This window comes from Mesoplodon densirostris, chromosome 17 (assembly GCF_025265405.1).
Source record: "Mesoplodon densirostris isolate mMesDen1 chromosome 17, mMesDen1 primary haplotype, whole genome shotgun sequence".
Classification (NCBI taxonomy): Eukaryota; Metazoa; Chordata; class Mammalia; order Artiodactyla; family Ziphiidae; genus Mesoplodon; species Mesoplodon densirostris.
In genome coordinates this window covers 56019444-56035735 of record NC_082677.1, presented here as the reverse complement: position 1 = coordinate 56035735, position 16292 = coordinate 56019444, and the positions used below count along the sequence as shown (strand labels likewise).

Genomic DNA, 16292 nt, shown 5'->3' with positions numbered 1-16292 from the left:
GGTTTGGTGGTGCTGAACTCTCTCAGCTTTTGCTTGTCTGTAAAGGTTTTAATTTCTCCATCAAATCTGAATGAGATCCTTGCTGGGTAGAGTAATCTTGGTTGCAGGTTTTTCTCCTTCATCACTTTAAGTATGTCCTGCCACTCCCTTCTGGCTTGTAGAGTTTCTGCTGAGAGATCAGCTGTTATCCTGATGGGGATTCCCTTGTGTGTTATTTGTTGTTTTTGCCTTGCTGCTTTTAATATGATTTCTTTGTGTTTAATTTTTGACAGTTTGATTAATATGTGTCTTGGTGTATTTCTCCTTGGATTTATTCTGTATGGGACCCTCTGTGCCTCCTGGACTTGATTAACTATTTCCTTTCCCATATTAGGGAAGTTTTCAACTATAATCTCTTCAAATATTTTCTCAGTCCCTTTCTTTTTCTCTTCTTCTTCTGGAACCCCTATAATTCGAATGTTGGTGCGTTTAATGTTGTCACAGAGGTCTCTGAGACTGTCCTCTGTTCTTTTCATTCTTTTTTCTTTATTTTGCTGTGCAGCAGTTATTTCCACTATTTTATCTTCCACCTCACTTATCCGTTCTTCTGCCTCAGTTATTCTGCTATTGATCCCATCTAGAGTATTTTTTATTTCATTTATTGTGTTTTTAATCGATGCTTGATTCGTCTTTAGTTCTTCTAGGTCCTTGTTAACTGTTTCTTGCATTTTGTCTATTCTATTTCCAAGATTTTGGATCATCTTTACCATCATTATTCTGAATTCTTTTTCAGATAGACTGTCTATTACCTCTTCATTAGTTAGGTCTGGTGGGTTTTTATCTTGCTCCTTCTCCTGCTGTGTGTTTTTCTGTCTTCTCATTTTGCTTATGTTACTGTGTTTGGGGTCTCCTTTTTGCAGGCTGCAGGTTCGTAGTTCCCGTTGTTTTTGGTGTCTGTCCCCAGTGGCTGAGGTTGGTTTAGTGGGTTGTGTAGGCTTCTTGGTGGAGGGGACTACTGCCTGTGTTCTGGTGGATGAGGCTGGATCTTGTCTTTCTGGTGGGCAGGTCCACGTCTGGTGGTGTGTTTTGGGGTGTTTGCGGACTTTTTATGATTTTAGGCAGCCTCTCAGCTAATGGGTGGCGTTGTGTTCCTGTCTTGCTAGTTGTTTGGCATAGGGTGTCCAGCACTGTAGCTTGCTGGTCGTTGAGTGAAGCTGGGTGCTGGTGTTGAGATGGAGATCTCTGGAAGATTTTCGCCGTTTGATATTATGTGGAGCTGGGAGGTCTCTTGTGGACCAGTGTCCTGAAGTTGGCTCTCCCACCTCAGAGGCACAGCACTGACTCCTGGCTCCTCAATTTGGGATTATTTGTTGTCTATTCATGTATTCCACAGATGCAGGGTACATCAAGTTGATTGTGGAGCTTTAATCCGCTGCTTCTGAGGCTGCTGGGAGAGGTTTCCCTTTCTCTTCTTTGTTCTCACAGCTCCTGGGTCTCAGCTTTGGATTTGGCCCCGCCTCTGCGTGTAGGTCGCCGGAGGGCGTCTGTTCTTCGCTCAGACAGGACAGGGTTAAAGGAGCAGCCTCTTCGGGGACCCTGGCTCACTCAGGCCGGGCGGGAGGGAGGGGCACAGAGTGCGGGGCGAGCCTGCAGCGGCAGAGGTCGGCGTGACGTTGCACCAGCCCGAGGCGCGCCGTGCGTTCTCCCAGGGAAGCTGCCCCTGGATCCCGGGACCCCGGCAGTGGCAGGCTGCACAGGCTCCCGGAAGGGCGGTGTGGACAGTGACCTGCGCTCGCACACAGGCTTCTTGGCGGCGGCAGCAGCAGCCCCAGCGTCCCACGCCCGTCTCTGGGCTCCGCGCTTTCAGCCGCGACTCGCGCCCGTCTCTGGAGCTCCTTTACGCGGCGCTCTTAATCCCCTCTCCTCGCGCACCAGGAAACCAAGAGGGAAGAAAAAGTCTCCTGCCTCTTCGGCAGCTCCAGAGTTTTCCCGGACTCCCTCCCGGCTAGCTGTGGAACATTAGCCCCCTTCAGGCTGAGTTCTCGCCGCCAGTCCCAGTCCTCTCCCTGCGCTCTGACCGAAGCCCGAGCCTCAGCTCCAGCGCCGCCCGCCCTGGCGGGGGAGCAGACAAGCCTCTCGGGCTGGTGAGTGCCGCTCAGCACCGCTCCTCTGTGCGGGAATCTCTCTGCTTTGCCCTACCCAGGTATGTGGGGAGTTTCTTCCCTTTTGGGAGGTCTGGGGTCTTCTGCCAGCGTTCAGTAGGAGGAGTTGTTGCACGTGTAGCTGTATTTCTGGTGTATCTGTGGGGAGGAAGGTGATCTCCGCGTCTTACTCTTCCGCCATCTTACCCGGAAGTCCGGTATCTTCTAAGTTTTGCTGATCAAAATATTGGTTCACAGACCGCAGCATCCACACCAACTGGGAACTTGTAAGAAATGCACATTTTTCAGGTCCCAAACCATACCTACTGCATTTTATTTATTTATTTATTTATTTTAATATTTATTTATTTGGTTGTGCCAGGTCTTAGTTGTGGCAGGTGGGCCCCTTAGTTGCAGCTCATGGGCTCCTTAGTTGTGGCATGAGAACTCTTAGTTGTGGCATGCATGTGGGATCTAGTTCCCTAGACCAGGGATCGAACCTGGGCCCCCTACATTGGGAGTGTGGAGTCTCAACCACTGCGCCACCAGGGAAGTACATTTTACCCCTACTGCATTTGAGCATCCTCTCCAGTTGATTCATAAATACAAGGTTTGAGAAGCATTGCTATTTATGTAATTTACATAGGTTCATAAACTGAACAAACTATCCTTCTATTATTTTACATCTTTGTCATCATTTCATTGTTTCAAAGGGCCCATGGAGTGCAATAATCTACCAGGCAAAAAATGTTTATGCCATAGTAACTTTAGCCAGCTTATCTACAGAAGTAGAAAGTTGGAGCTTATGTAGTTCCATTATTTTCAGGATGTTAATCAATTAGATAAGATGAAAAATGCCTTTCCATACAGAGAGAAAAAAAATGGTTTAACTACTGATTTTCCTGAAGTGAAAAGTCATTGACTCCATACTACTTACATCTCTGTATATCAGTCTGTTCCTTCCTGAACCAGTGGTTTCTAAATATATGTAAGAACAATCATCTTTACTCTGTCCCTTTTCAACCTTTTTTCTTTTCTTTTTATCCTCCAACATGCAGATACATACAATATGGTCAAGGAACAATAATGGATAAAGAGAATAATCTCCAAAAATATTTCATTTCTTTCTAGATTAAAAGCCATCTTTGGTTTGATTCTTAGGCCAAATAATCATAATCATCATCACTGCAAATACTTGTGCTTAATGGAAAATGACATTTCCAATTGACTCCTCAGCGGGTTATATTTTAAAACACAGTTAACACTCAATAGTTGATAGCCACCTTCTCTGCCTCTTATAGAAAAATTGCATTGTTATGCTAAATTTAAATTTGTTTTGGATTGTAGAGCATCCAGTGTTAATAAAAACAACAATGGCTTATAATATAAAACACTTTTAAAGCAATTATTAAATGTTAGGCATAGTGATTATCAATTTACTTCCCATAGCACTGTAAAATATTTATGATTATTATCCCTGTGTTATAGATGAGAAAACAAAAATTCAGAGAAGTGAAGTGACTTTCCCAAAACTTGACTCTTTGCAGATCCCTCTAACTTTAAAAGCCTTGCTAATAATTGTACTATGCCTTACCTCAACTGGACAATTCATATCTTAAAAGGAAAAAAAAATATGTATCTTTCTGTATTTCCCTCAGGGCTTAAACATAGAGAACATGAAACAACTATTTGTGACAGTTCAAAAGGCTTTGCCTCAAAATATATCGGTTTGGAATTTTTATAAATAAAAAAGCATGTATGGAATTATTAGATAAATGAATTGTGTACATAAATTTTGTAAAGTCCCTATATGCATTATCATTTGTCCAAATATTTTTCCTTTCATGATTCAAGTTTCCAAACAATAGTTTATCCTTCTGCAAGTAGGGAAATAGTCCTTCTCTTTAGTCAATTATGTATAACACAATGAAGAGAACCGAGAATAAATAGATGGTTAATATAAATTATCAAAATAGATCTAGGCTAACTTATCTAAAATAGCACCAATGCTGCACATTTAATGCATCACAGTAGATTCGTTATAAATACTGTTTCACCAGCAGAACTAGAAGGAAATATGTTATTAATTTTTATTATCTATTCAACTATAATCTGCAAAGGAAGCATTAATAAAAAATTTTTCTCATGTATGCACAGAGAATTACCTTTTTATATATCAGTGCTTATGTTACTTTACTACTTTTGTTTAAAGTTTTATTATTATAAAAGAATATATAAAATAATTTCACACAACAGTGTCATACGAATGAGAGTATAATCAACAGACAAATTTGAAGAAAAATTTCAAAGGTGCTTATAAATTATCATCTACATTATGCTCATAGAAAATTATATTTATGATTGCTTGTTTTTTCTAGTATAAGGAAATCTTCCAAAGAGGGGTGACAGAATAAAAATTCATTTTTTCTAGTACAGTAGTATACTACTGCCTTTAGAAAAGAACTGGTTTAATATTCAGGAAATGATTTTAGATGTTAGCATTAAGTGCAATTGGAAATTCAGAATGACTTTATTTCTAGTAAACAATAGAAAATGTTGTATTGTGATACAATTCCTTGCTACTAAATAAAATATAATCTAGCATTTTTAAAAACTATAAAGTGCTGATTATTTTAAGCTACCTTGCAAAAAAACCCTGGTATCAAAGACATTGGTACTTAAGACTTTGCATTTTAAGAACTTAAATAACAAATAATTATTTTATAATTAGTCACATATATATTTGAGATGGAATATTATTATGGAAAGTTAGGATAGGTATATTATTTTACAGATAAATACATTGAAGCTGATAAAAGTTAACATATAAAACAGCATAATTAGCTTTTTGGGTCTCGTATGCTTCTGTGATAAACCAAATATACCTACACCAACCATACTACACAAAAATTACCAATCATGTGTTTGTTCCCATAAGAACATAAGGTTCATAAGGATAAAAATCTCCATTGTCCCCCCACACCCTATTGCTTCCCCTTATCATCTTCTGTTTTATATTACTCCATTTACCTCATGGCACTTATCATGAAAAAATCTGTATGTATGTATTTTTTCTAATTTATTAAAATGCATACACTCCATTTGAACAGAGAATATTGTGTATATTATCCATTGCTATATTCTGAGTGTCCAGGAGAGCACCTGGCAAATAGTACACAGTAGAGAAATACTTGTTGAATGAATGAATGAATGAAGAAAGAAGGAATGACAGAAAGAAAGAAAAGAAAGAAAGACAGAAAAAGAAAGAAAGAAAGAGGAGAAAAGAGGGAGGGAGGGAAGAAGGAAAGAAAGAAGAAAGGAAGGACAGAAGGAAGGAAGGAAGGAAGGAAGGAAGGAAGGGAATAAAGAGTATTTATGCAGTATTTATGTTCACAGCTTGCAGCACAGACCCTGTAACAAAAATAGGTACTTAATTAATGCTTTCTTTTACTTCTGTTAACTAGCTAGGCAACATTTTTCAACTAGTGTAGTATATTAATATTTTATTTTAATAACCTGTTGATTTAAGGGATTGGTTAGATGATACATTCAGATATATTTACCATCAATAATCATATGCATTTTGTATATAATGTACACACATTTATATGTCTGTCAAACCACAGACAGCAATTTTAAGAAAACAATTTTTAGTGGATTATGGATTATACTAAATATGGAAAAATCCATGAAAATTGATTAAATCACATGGAAGAGTAAAATTGTGGGAATTATACTCTGATTGAAAATGTTTTTAAAATAGTCATATTGAACTTTCAAATATGTAGTAATTTAATTCAGTAGGATACAGGAGGTTTGAAAATCACAGGCAAACAGAAATGAAAATGCTAGGAGAGAGCAAATGAAGAAAATATACTATGGCCCAACAGCTAGGAACTAAGAACCATACTAAAAAAAACCCAGAAAAACAAAAAAAGGAAAACAAGAAAACAACAACACTTAGACACCCTTATTCAATTACAGCTGATCTCTGTCGTCCCATTTAGTAGGAAGGCAGCTGCGGCAGAATGTATTTTCCGAAAATGGCTATATTCCACATGAACTTCAAGAATCTTACCACCTTCCTATCAAGGTGAAGAATCTAGGCCTTCTCCTCAGGAATCTGAGTGGGCCTTTGTGACGACCTCCACTAGAAGAGTAAGTCACCATGTGATTTGAGACTAAATCATAAAAGGTGATATACAAGTTAGGTCCATTTAGCCTAATGGTAAATAACAACTTTTATAACCATGACATGTTGAATAGAGCACCAATCTTATAAAAATAATGAGGAATTTTATTTGGGAAAAATAGATATGGATATGGAGTAGAGATCAGATTGTCTGATAAATGAGACAGTGTAAATAGTTATGTATTACCAAATCACACTGTTAAATTAATATGTATATTTAAAGAATGTCAACTTGAATATAAGAAAATATGAAATGAATACAAATTCCTGATGTGAAATTCAGATGGTATGAAATTTATATACATATATACAAATAATTTTGAAAGAAACGAAAGATTAACATTTAAAATATTTTGAATAAGTAAGACCAATAGTCATGGTCATATTTTTACATTTTTCTGTCTCTGACTTTTTTTTTTTTTTTTTTTGTGGTAGGCGGGCCTCGCACTGTCGTGGCCTCTCCCGTTGCGGAGCACAGGCTCCAGATGCACAGGCTCAGCGGTCATGGCTCACCGGCCCAGCCGCTCCACGGCATGTGGTATCTTCCCGGACCAGGACATGAACCCATGTCCCCTGCATCGGCAGGTGGACTCTCAACCACTGCGCCACCAGGGAAGCCCTCTGTCTCTGACTTTTAATTACACTTTTATATTGTGCATAGGCTAACCAATAATATAATTAGAAATGTTTCTTATTTTTATTCCTTTTTTACAAGTAGTAAAACAGACATCTTTGAGAAGCATTTTATGTTAAAAATATACTCAGAAAAATATCATATCTGTTTATTTCATCCTATATTTTGATTGCATGAGCTTGTTTTACTACATAAAAAAATCTATTTAAAAAAATCGGGATCCTAATTATGCAATGTTTAACTGTCAAAACTGTATCAAGCATGGAAAGGAAATAGTAACCTTGATTTTACCAAGCAGTTAAGTAATGTTCCAGGATTTATGAACGATTATAGGGTTTTCTAAGAAGTATGTAACATAAATGTAGATACAAAACACTCTGCACTGATATTTTGTGTTTATCTATTATAAAGAAAAATAGGTTTTAGTATTCAATACAGGTCACATTTTTAATCTATGATAATTCCTGCTTCTGAAAGCAAAGGATGAAATAAGTTCAAGTACATGTTTTCCATAATACAGTGTCATCTGTGGGATTGTCTAGGGTCATGTGGTTTTTCACTATACCACTAGGCTTCAAAAATGTTACTTTCTACTTTGGAAAAGAAGTTTGGTAAATTGTGATCTGTGGAAATGACTAAGCTGAATTTAACCATTAATTTTCCTCTTACCAGCTATGTCACTTAACACCTCTAAACCTGAGTTTCCAAATCTTTAAAATGAATATAAGTTTAACTGAGTTACTTTAAAGATTAAATGGAAAAATTGCAATAGTTCATGTAAGATGTGACTGTCATAAATAATCACAAAATTCATTGTCTCTCCCTGGGAAAAAATGGACAAATAGGCTAATTACTGCCAATGGGAACAGGACTTCTAATATATTTCACTTAGTCTTTTATTTAGTTTGGGGTTTGTATGAATCTTATGATGGTATGTGTTTCTCTCTTGCAATGCTTCCATTTGCAGGAGGCAGGGACTTGAAGATATGAAGTAAATTATGAAATATCTTGATGAAGGACTGAATTTTCAATTTTGACTCAGATATTCTAGTTAATATTTCATAACAGATTATCTAAACTAAATTTGGTTTTGCCCAAGTGTTTCTAGTCTTTCATTTTAAAACATAGTTGCCATTCATTTAGTTTCTATTATTGTCAGCATGGAGCTCCCCTCCAGGTAATTGTGGCTTCCTGACATCCCACAATGGTACCACATAGGAGTATCCATATAGCATAGGCAACCATTTGGAGAATCTGGCTCATCATCAACAAGGACACAACTTATTCTGCACTTGACAAACACATTCAACTGATTTGGGGATCATTCTGCATGCACTGGTAAAACATTGTTTCTTATCAAATGAGTAACATATACAAGATGGCATTTTACAAATATGTAGATGTGCACACATTTGATTTTTGTGTATGTACTCAAAAAACATGTTCAAGGTATTTAAGTTTCTTACCCACAGTAAACAAATAATTTGAGAAGAGATAAAGGGTGATTTTTAATTGAATATTTAAGGCAAGAAACTATTTTAATAATATGCATGTGAAATAATAAAGACTAACATATACAGTAGCACAAAGTATTAAAAAAAGGAACATTATAAAGGAATAATCAACAAGTTCTGATAAATACTGTTGCTGTGAGATGGGGAAAAGGATAGAGGAGGAGGGGGAAAAGAAGATAGAAGGGAAAAGACACTGAGTAATTAGGTCGTGATATCATTATTTAGTTGCTGGTCTGGTTTGGAATTTTCCTCCTTCAAGTTCTGATATTTATATTTCCCTTTTTTTTTAACTTGTGTAGTATTTTCTCTTTTTAGACTGTATTACAACTTATAGAATGCACTTGTTTGGGGACTGAAAGGATGAATAATCTCAAAGTTCTAGTTCTTTATTATCGTACATTTAAACCTAGATTCACCCACTTGATGTTTTGGAAGCATGCCAACTATAGTAAATTTTTGTTATTCCCAGTAGTTATGTTCTATAAAGTCTCTGCAAAAACTGAATTAGTGAATACTGAACCATTGTTCCTAGGAGAAATACAGAATTAGGTTCCTGCAAGATCCTAGTCTTAACATTTTTGTCAACAAATCAACACATAAATTTGTTTTATGTTTGTTTCTTTTAAAGACATCTTATTTAATATAGTGTTGATTTATTAACACTGAACTCACAGCCAATAGCACCATAACTCATGCCTGAATGTAGCTCATCTAAGACATGTATTTTTCTCCGGAAGGTACATCAGATCTTTCCTGGACTTAGTGACGATGGACAGCACTTTGATACTACCCTTGGGGCAATTAAAAAAATGAAGTAATCAACAAAAAGCACAAAAATGGAAGAACTGTGGCACTTAAATAGACCACAAAAAGGACACTTGCTTACAGTTTGAGAGCTAAAGCAAGAAGGTAAGCCATCATCTGTTTGAGATCAGCTATAAATATGTGTTGAGTAATTTGAACTTTTGCCGTTCTGTAAATGTCACCAAATGACCAGAAAACACCTTGAGTATTTTGTTGTTGTTGTTGTTGTTGTTGTTTCTGTTTTTAACTTTTCCATTTTTTTAAATTGCAGTATAGTTGATTTACAATATTATGTCAGTTTCATGTGTACAGTGCTGTGATTCAGTTATATATACATATATATATATATATATATATATATATATATATATACACACACACACACATTCCTTTTCAAATTCTTTTCCCTTATAGGTTATTACAAAAAATTGAGTATAGTTCCCTGTGCTATACAGTAGATCCCTGTTGGTTATCTATATTATACATAGTAGTGTGTATATGTCAATCCCAATCCCAATATGTTAATCCCAGGAGTATTGATCTGGCAAGGCAGGGTCACACAGAAATTTTAGTGAAAGGGGAAATTCTCAAATACAGAATCAGTAGAAAGTGAGGATCCACTGTACTTGTTTCACTTATTGCCCCTAGAATGACTATTTACATAGAAATTGAATTCTGCTTTATTCAAATGCTTTCTTTTCTGCATCTTCTTGATATTTATGTGTGTCTTCTTTGTGGTGATTTGGTATAAGAAGAAAATGTTTAAATAAGATTTTAATGAGAAGAATCAGTTTCTTGTTTTTGTCTAAGCTGAGAAAGTTACTTCACCAAATCACAACATCACTTCTCTATATCACCACTAAGTACCTACTCCCTTTGAGTCTTGGAGTTCAGGAGAATTTCTTATGTAGTCATTTCATGCTTAGTATTATATATTGAACCACATCAGTAATAATATAAAGCCAAGAAAATAATATACTTTTGGCAATTATGTACACTTGAAATAAAGATTTGTCCCTGATAAATCTTTGACTTTGGAAAATTGGCTTACATGTTTAATACCTTAGATTTCTAATTATTATTATTTTTTCTTTTTTTTCTTTTTTTTTTTTTTTTTTTGCGGTACGCAGGCCTCTCACTGTTGTGGCCTCTCCCGTTGTGGAGCACAGGCTCTGGACGCGCAGGCCCAACGGCCATGGCTCACAGGCCCAGCCACTCCATGGCATGTGGTATCCTCCCGGACCGGGGCATGAACCCGTGTCCCCTGCATCGGCAGGTGGACTCTCAACCACTGCGCCACCAGGGAAGCCCCAATTTCTAATTATTAAATAGACTTAATATATGATGGCTTTAGTATTTAATGAGAATATATATTTTAAATCATTCATGGTGCCTGCCATAGAGTAGGCACTAAATAAATGCTATACTTTCTCTTCTACATTAAAAATGTATGATGTCTATGAAAGGTACAATACAGAAAACAGTGTCTTACCACAGGAAATAAAGTATACATTGTTAAAGGTTAAAAACTTAAAAGATAATTGACTTTTATCTCTTAAGGGTAAATTTTTAAAAAAAGAAGAAAGGAAGAAAGAAAAATCCTATGATAATCACTTGTTTTTCCAAATACAATGATTAAATGAGTGAGCTCATATGGTCATGAGGGAAGCATAAACTTTTTACTTAATAACATCTGAAATATATCAAGTGATATATCAGTTTTTTACTCTAAAATTAAATCAAGTTAAAGGTGATAGCTTTAAAAAATGTAAGAGGTTCACAAGCTTCAACTAAACTAGGCAAAGCATTTTGAAAATCACCATAAAGAGAAATGTGTCTAAGGAATAAGTTGGCAGATGTGGCAAAACAACTTACAGAAAGTGGGAAAATATGTCCTTGGGCAAACCATCTTGACATAGAAAATTTCAAAAGCATCAAACACAACATGAACATATTTCACTTCCTTGAGTCACTTCGTTTGAGCCCCCTGACTCACCAAGCAGTACTTTTTGAAATTAACAAGGTTCTCCATGCCTAAAGCCACAAAAAGAAAAAAAACCCAATCAACAATAGCAACAAAAAGAAAAGAAAAACCCAAGGGAAAATATAGCATTTTTTTCCTTTTATCTAATGATAGCTAAAGAACTATGAGACTGAAAGTCCTTCTGAAATTTTTCCTGATAATAATAAATGTTTGAAATGAGCTTTTCCAAGACATCATTGTAATGCATTACAAAAATAGACACATGTTAGCAGAGGATAACTGATTGATTAAAAAATGTGAATTATATGTTCTAATCTTTCAAAAGGAAGTAAAACTAGCATTTATAATAATTCTAGCCTAGCATATTTAACTCATCTGGGACAAACACCCCAAAAGTTTAAGAGGTTTTAAAATATAAACTATATTAACTTAACAAGGATGTAAGGAGTATTGGAATTAAGCTACATCAATAAATCAGAATTTTATAGGTATTTAATTATATGATGTTGCAAAAATTTATGATAGAAACATTTGTGGTTGTAACCTTGGCAATAAGAGTTTTTAAATTAGGAATGAGGATTATTTTAACTGATCCTTGATTTCAGTCCTTCATTTAAAAAAAAATGGAAGTTGAAGGTAAATGGTTTAATTAACTAAGTCAATGCAAAGACTGGCTTCAATATTTTGTATTGTTCAGATAAGAAAAATGGTGGGAAAAGAAGCAGGAGTTTTGGAAAACTGAAAGCTAACAATTTCACATATCATATATATATGAAGAATGACAAAAACAAGAACAACAAGAACAACAAAGTGACAGAAATAAAGCAAAGCCAGTGGATACTCTGTCTCTCTCTCTCTTTTTATTCCAAAGCAGTGAATTTCAGGAGTAACCAAATGTGAATTAGTTTAAATGATTTATATTGGAGAAAACATTAAATAACCAAGACAGCAGCAATGATTCCTTTTTAATCTCAGATTGAAGTGTTTTCCCTTCACCTGTTTAAGCTTTTTGATGCATCTTGGGAGGATTACCTCCAACCCCTGTTCAGCCTTCTAAAATCCACCTGCAAAATGAAGTTTCATAAAATTTTTGTCAGTTCTCTTTTGAAGTTTTACCTTTTCAAGAATCTTTGATGGACTCCACTGCATTTATGCCAGGTAGCTTCTGGCTGGAGAAAAATAGAAACCACTGATGGAATTGCTGACCTAAGTTAAACATTTTTTTCACTTAGACTCAGAGGGCCATATTGGCACACAGATTGGGTATTCTATCTCAGCGTATCTTGGGTATGCTTTCCTGAGCCTTTTACTCTGTGTTTGTTTATTTACTATCCTCTCCTTGACTCACTCTGAGCTATTTTTCACCCAGATGATAGAAAGTATTTTGGAGTAAGCAGGACTTCAGTAAAGCTGAAATGGTTTCTGTCCTCAGTGTTCTTTTCTAAGCCACCCTAAATAACTCACGTTGCCAAGTTCCTCCATCTGGTGACTCTTCAGTCCCTCAGAGCTAGTCAAGTGTGTCAGGCTAAGTGCTTGTGTTAAAAACAAATGCTCTATATTTCCCCCAAATCCCTTCTGAACCATAGCTATTTCATAAAGGGACTTCTTAACAGGGGAAATGCACAGAAATCAGAACCCAAGATTGCACTGCTTCTTTTTGATCCTAAGGAGGCTCTTTCCACATCAAAAGATGTGACTGACCCAAGGCAGCAGCCTCTGCTGGAGCCTGGCTATGTCACTGCTACCATAGTTATTAACAAATAAAAATAAAAAAGGAATTCAAATAAATCTTTCACTAGACTAGTGGGAAATTTTCACCTTGCCTTTTAAGCTACCCTAAAATGGCACTAATGCAGATGATCTAAGGAGGAAAATGAAACTTACACTACATGGTTCAATCAAATTTTAAAAAGTACTGAATTAAAATTCTACCTTTTTGAAGGATCAGAACATCTCCTGTTTTAAATGTTTGATATGCTGGTGACTAAAGCTGATATAATTAAAACCAAAGTGCTAAGCATGTAAATGTGGATATTTAGAAAACTGGGAAATATTTAAGGTTTTAAAAACATATCTTATCAGAATGGCCATCATCAAAAAATCTATAAACAATAAATGCTGGAGAAGGTGTGGAAAAAAGGGAACACTCTTGCACTGCTGGTGGGAATGTGAATTGGTACAGCTACTATGGAGAACAGTATGGAGGTTCCTTAAAAAACTACAAATAGAACTACCATATGATCCAGCAATCCCACTACTGGGCATATACCCTGAGAAAACCATAATTCAAAAAGAGTCATGTACCAAAATGTTCATAGCAGCCCTATTTACAATAGCCCGGAGATGGAAACAACCCAAGTGTCCATCATCGGATGAATGGATAAAGAAGGTGTGGCACATATATACAATGGAATATTACTCAGCCATAAAAAGAAACGAAATTGAGCTATTTGTAATGAGGTGGATAGACCTAGAGTCTGTCATACAGAGTGAAGTAAGTCAGAAAGAGAAAGACAAATACCGTATGCTAACACATATATATGGAATTTAAGAAGAAAAAAAATGTCATGAAAAACCTAGGGGTAAGACAGGAATAAAGACACAGACCTACTAGAGAATGGACTTGAGGATATGGGGAGGGGGAAGGGTAAGCTGTGACAAAGCGAAAGAGAGGCATGGACATATATACACTACCAAACGTAAGGTAGATAGCTAGTGGGAAGCAGCCGCATAGCACAGGGAGATCAGCTCGGTGCTTTGTGACCGCCTGGAGGGGTGGGATAGGGAGGGTGGGAGGGAAACACAAGGGGGAGGGGATATGGGAACATATGTATATGTATAACTGATTCACTTTGTTATAAAGCAGAAACTAACACACCATTGTTAAGCAATTATACTCCAATAAAGATGTAAAAAAAAAACACATATCCATTGTATATTAAAGTCTAAGAATTACAGGATGTCCACATTAAAATATGTAATAAGGGATGTGCACACATTACTGAAAAAAACCTTGAGCTAATTAATTTTTTTAAAGTTTGTATCTAATACAAATTTAGCCATGTTTTCCTCATATATTATTATGTTTTCCTTATATATCTTTCTATAAACTAGGACATAGTCTATTCTGCCAACTATAGAGTCTTGTTTAAAGACAAAATAAAAATGATGTCATGCCAATGCACTTTGAAATGAGCTCTCCTATCATAAGGACATGTAAAAATCCATAGAAAATATTAAATTAGAACTTTTCTTTTTTCCTTTCTTCCTTCTTTACCATCTTCCTTCTTTCTTTATTTTTTTCATTGGTTTATTTGCTCGTAATGATATTAATGTAGCATAAGGCCACATATAATAATCTGGACTATTACATCAGAAAATTCAATTTGGCACCTACATGATATGGAAATAAAAGAACATAATGTTTCCTGATGATGCCATTGAAAAGCAAGTTCTTACAATCGGTAATGACATTCAGATTTTGTTTAGAGTAAGAACTCTTACATGGTTACCAAAGGACGTTCATGTTTAATTTTAGAAATTGTTCCCAGTATGTAAAGAAAATAATTTGCCAACTTAAATTTAACACAGTCAGAACATTTGGCACTGAATTGACATTTTGAATTCTGCCTGGTCATTAATGCATTAATGGGATTGATTCCCAAAATTAAAGCCAATTTACAGAAAGACACACTATCTAAGGTAATACCATAACAGATTTTCTAGAATTCTTTTTTTAAACTATCAGCTTCTGTTTTTTCATAGAATATTATTAACACTAACCCACACTATTGGTTTCTGGGTTTGGTTTTTTGTTTTTTTGGGGTTTTTTTGGTATGTTTTATTGATTTTGTTGCTGCTGTTGTTGTTTTATCTTCACTAAATATAGTATAAAACATTTATGTAAATTTACCACAATGCCTGAAAAAGAGGACAGGGTAGTTTGTTCAAGTATAAACATTATATATTAATATGAAATTTTAATTCTTTAAACTCAGTTTTAAAATATAACTTTCAACTTCTCTAACTTTCTTTTGTATGACCACTGCTTTCTTTTGGGTGTGGGAGCAGGAAAGAAGCATTTTGTCTCCCGATTATAAGTGATACAGATGTAGTCCATGAATACATATGTTTTATCTACTGCCTCCAGAAATTCCAATAGTGTAAGAAAAAGAAGATTGAAAAGCAGAGGGGGGAGGGGATGGAGAGACAAAATTCACAAGGTCAAAGATACAGGAGGAAAAGCAACACAAACAAAATGCTAGAAGCTGGTGATAAATGCACAAGTGGCAACAGATTTATTAGATAAGGAAAAGCTGAGACAAAAGCTGAGACACAAACCCTAGGAAGAAATGCCTAGGAACAAACCCATCTGCAGGGCAGCGTCCCAGAAATCCACAGAAATTTTGGCACTGGTAATCTTGAAAGTACGGGTATATCTGGAGCTAAAATTTCCTTCTTTGATGCATCCAGGATAGAGGTTTACTCTCTGGAGAGTTTGAACAGGCATCATGTTGGAGTCACCAAACACAGCTGATGGCACCAAACACATGCTGAAAAACGGAGAAAAGCGTGGAAACTTGCACACTGGAAGTTGAGAAGGCCCAGCATCTGTGTGCTCTGCATCTCCTAGGAGGTTTAGATACCCTCATCCTTGAGCACAGAAAGGACAATGAAGGATTTCTCTTTAGGAAATTAATCAGAGATAATGAATTGCAGGTACTTTTAGTCAGGGGCCCAGCCAGATTAGTCTATAGAAATTTTCCCATCCAAATCCCTGCTACCCTCAGATTCTGGTGAATTTTAGAGTTCTTAACTATCAACTATGGACAGAGAACCAGGAATCACTAGACAATTGAGGAAATCTTCTGATATGAAAGACTAATTAACACAATGAAGGACCACTGTAGAAACAGACAATGTATAAAGTAGAAAAGATCTTAAAAAAAAAAGCTATACTCAATATCCAAAAACAAACAAACAAAAAAACAAACAATGGTATTCTATGTATCTATTCTAAAAACTGTATAAAATAAAATATTCT

At 35.8% G+C, this 16292-nt stretch overlaps 1 pseudogene; it reads right to left on the bottom strand.

Moving 5' to 3' along the window:
- LOC132477438 (tyrosine-protein phosphatase non-receptor type 12-like) overlaps positions 1–15800 on the bottom strand; it is an 86318-nt pseudogene extending 70518 nt beyond the window's left edge.
- Positions 15801–16292: the final 492 nt, after the last annotated feature.